We start from the raw sequence: 4039 nt of genomic DNA, 5'->3' as shown, positions 1-4039 counted from the left end.
TTTATTGGCAACAAATATGTTAAAAGCTAAATAAATTTAAATTCTGATTATTGGCAAGTATGCAATTAACATCTGATGATAAATAATTACTGTTCAATAAGTTTGAATACGGACTTAGAAATCAGATTACTTGGTTTCATAGTGCGGTAAGAAATTGCAGTAGCCTGACGGACCCTCTCTGGGGGCCCCTTTGGAAACCGTACCTATATATAGTCATTATCGGCGCTATTTTTAGCAGAGCTTTCCCGAACAATTTAAGTCGTCAAACTGGAGATTTGGAACGGACTATGAATATGGGGATAGCGAGGTAACATAAGTTGAAGTGCATTCAATACACACATTCATTAAAAAAATATGGCTCTTCACGTGATGTCCCTTTAAATAACTGGAATATTTACTCACATAATATGGGCACTGAGTTTGAAACCTATTTCTATTGCATTGCACATGGTAGAATAGATATAATCAATATATGTCTGTATATGTATACTATAATGGAATATATTATTCGAGATTCGAAAATATTTAAAAAGCAACTCAAGCTGAAGCGGCATTCGTTAATTATATTTGCACTACTTATTTATCCTCGTCATATGTTAATTATTATTTTAACAACTGCGTAATCACACATGAGTCTCAGTGATGCAGCGATGATATTTAGCCCAATATCTATCCTTTTTGTCGACTATATCCCCTCGTGTACCTCTTTAGTAGCATAATAATGTAGTCATGGTATGTACGTATCGGCCGAGTTTCCCCTTAGGAGCCTCTAGGATGCTGCGATAATAACTACGTAGCACACTTGTACAAAACCAATTAATACCACCCTACTTTTGTAATTATCCGTTTAAGCTACCTCATCCCTTTCACCACCATAGACAATAATGGACTCACCCTATAAATGCATGGCAGAGTCTACTAAAGTTACCTAGGGGTGAAAGGTTTAAGTCTGCGACACGATCTAACTATCTTACCACTAATATTTGTAAGGAAAAACACCATTGTAGGCGACACCTACCAAATATCTCACAGCTACGAACTAAGACCAAATCTAATACGGTACCTATCAGGAAGGCAGTAGGTGTAGCTCACATGTCCTTACTCGAAACAACTAATGTAGTTTGGTTTGTATCTGGCAGTTTCAAAATATATCAGCAGCACAATTCGACTTCGTTATGATTTTCCCCTGCGTGAGCCCCCTTACCTGTATCACGGGATACAGCGGTGATATATACCGATAACGTTTACCTGTACTCCTAGGTAAATACATAGACGTTTACAACCCAAGTGTGTTCACGACAGGTAACTACTCTTGTGCCATCACCAATACGTTCACCTGAGTAATCCAGTTACAACACCAGTACCCACAGTTTCCTCAGACACGTGGTCTGATTTATATCGAAGATAACCCCACAAGGTAAGTTCAGCTAACAGATGTTATCATATAGGTTTTTTGCAATTTTGAAAATTCGAATTTAAGATTATTGATTTTATGTGTTTTCTCTTTCTTTTTCTCTTCTTTTCATCGTGCTTGTTTGCAAAATTTGTTTTTATACATGTGTAAAAATGTGCATTTTATTTCAAATAGGATATCATTTGTTTCTTGTATTACACCGAACAAGATACGCCGTTTTAAATAGTAACATTCATTGCATTGCAGAAATGTAGCTCAATTTTTAATTGTTAGCAATATAACTGTCCTTTTATATACATACTATATTTTTCTTTATTTTTCCTGTTTGATTTATCATGTTGTATTAGTCTTACATACACCATTGAAAATGTTAAAATATTTTCACTGACATTGTATGTCAATTTGCTCGATCAGCATTTAAACTTTCGAAACACTCCTGTTTGTCTGTTGTCCCTTCAATGCCGATACAAACGAGTAAATATATACAAATTAATTATATTTGGATGCATAACTAAGTGTTTAAATTAAATGTGATTTTAAATATAACACTTGTACTGTTAGTTCACTTGTATTGGCTACTGTTTCATTAAACTCATGTGAAATCAAGCAAATATCAAGCACTAACGAGTTAATTGTTTGTGATTAATTAGGGTCATTTGGAATCAATTACATTTCATAATTAGTAGACGAAGTCGGAATACATGTGTCACGGAGTTAATGACCATTACCCTCTGATAAAATGCAAGAAGGAAAATACACACATGCATGCCAATATAAACATGTCAATGAAAGGAATACACTCTTAAAATGACGTAGATTTACTATAGAATATTTCTTTAATTCGAAATACTTCTGTGATGAGTTTGGTTAGATGCGTATTGGTTCGCTGTTTTTCTAAGCGGTTGCCCGTTTTTGATGCAATAGATTATTTCATCCATTAATCGCATACGGATCCCTAAGGTTTAATCTTACGGACACCTCTTCAGCGCTATGCTGTAAGTTTGTAAAATATCCATATTTTTTAATAACTCAATATAACGATTTGTGTTGTAATGGATGTAATTGAATTCGCTCTTGAATATTATAGCGTCATTGATTAAGCAACCGTTTTTTGAGAATTCATCTCCAACATCTGGGCAGTAATTGGCATTGTGTCCTAGCCTTTAACAAGATTGGCTTGCGTGTACGACCTGGGTACAGCTATATCGAGACAGATCGTTTACGGTTTTCCTCAATACTTGGAGGCTATATAGTGCTTGGCCTAAGCGTTAACTAGTTCCAATCAACGCTTTGATCGGACCTCTTGTTGTCGTCCTAATAGAGCGCTTTATCACAGAAACACAGCTCCGAACATTGAATTTCAATCGATTTTGTTGCTATGGTTATTCACAATCTTTAATGCGGTTTATGTGCTTCTTCATCACTAGTTATAGAAATGTTTCATCCATTTGCAATCTGAGGGAAAGTTGGGTTTTAAATAAAGCTGATATAGACGGTTATGTCGCCTTTGAGTGCTGTTTGTCGTAATAGACTGACTGGTTTCTTTATACAGATCGATGTGTTTTAAGATGATAACGATGCAACATCCCTTTTAATATCCGTGTTGTCTTGTGGTAACATGGTCAATTTAGCTCATATTCTTTCACTACCATGAAAGATTATCATGTACTTGCAGGTTTTTACCACTATAATAACCGTTCCTTTAGCTGGTATTTTTAACATTTTAATTACCTTTTAATTTATCCAACAATAATGACCGTATATTTAGCTCGTACACTTTCCATATTTCTACAGTCTATTTAGTTTAAACTGTTTCTATTTCTGGTAATATACAATACATTATATTTTCAATATATAATCAACAACGATTCGGAAACAAGTACTATGTAGAATGGCTTAGCACATCTGTTACATAGAAAAGAATTTAAAATAAGTACATATACGTCGATTATCATATATTTTCAGTTAAAACGCCTGCTTTGCATGATATCATTCTGCACAGATGTAAAAATATCAAGATTAACTGCTTCCGGTAAAATTAGTTGTGGTGTTGTGGGATAGTGATAATAAATAAGTTTGCCGTAAAACATTATAGTTCGGGCATATGAGTAAGTAATGGGTATTATCCTCTATTTCCCCGCATGTACATACTGGACTTTCTACAAGTTGTCTTTTAAATAGGTGGTCATTTAGAGTGCTGCATGATAGTCTTAGTCTGGTATGGTATATTTGGGCATTTTTTCTTCTCCAGAGTAGTAGTAAGAAGGAGGGGAAGGTCTTTATAAAATTGAATAAGTTTATGCTTTTGGCGTCTTTCAATTAGTGTAGTCCATCCTACTTCAGTAAAGAATTTTTTCATTTCAGTAATAATTACCATAACTTTAGTATGCATATACAATACCTACACCCATCTTTGTAGCCCAAAAACAAAAGATTCAAATATCCCTACCTCCCTACCGTGACGTAACCTCTATCTCGATGACAGAGCCACGGAGTGATCTCCCTTCCTCTTCCTTTTATGGCGCCTGCTGCATGCTGACGCACGGAGCTTGCTCCAATTCAAAACATTGTTTTGTCGGTTTGGTTTGAGTGTCAACTCATATTTTTGCGCAGTTTGTGTGCCTT

General features: G+C 35.1%; 1 protein-coding gene across 1 annotated transcript in view; it reads left to right on the top strand.

Moving 5' to 3' along the window:
• The first annotated feature begins 1093 nt into the window (after window positions 1-1093).
• Window positions 1094-4039, top strand: part of LOC110457331 (aquaporin-1-like) — an 85748-nt gene continuing 82802 nt past the window's right edge. The window contains exon 1 of the mRNA XM_021508552.1: window positions 1094-1417. The gene's annotated coding sequence lies outside the window, so the exon portion shown is untranslated. The remainder of the gene's footprint in view (window positions 1418-4039) is intronic.

Source organism: Mizuhopecten yessoensis, unplaced genomic scaffold, assembly GCF_002113885.1.
Source record: "Mizuhopecten yessoensis strain PY_sf001 unplaced genomic scaffold, ASM211388v2 scaffold9109, whole genome shotgun sequence".
Taxonomy (NCBI): domain Eukaryota; kingdom Metazoa; phylum Mollusca; class Bivalvia; order Pectinida; family Pectinidae; genus Mizuhopecten; species Mizuhopecten yessoensis.
This window is presented reverse-complemented; position numbering and strand designations above follow the sequence as displayed.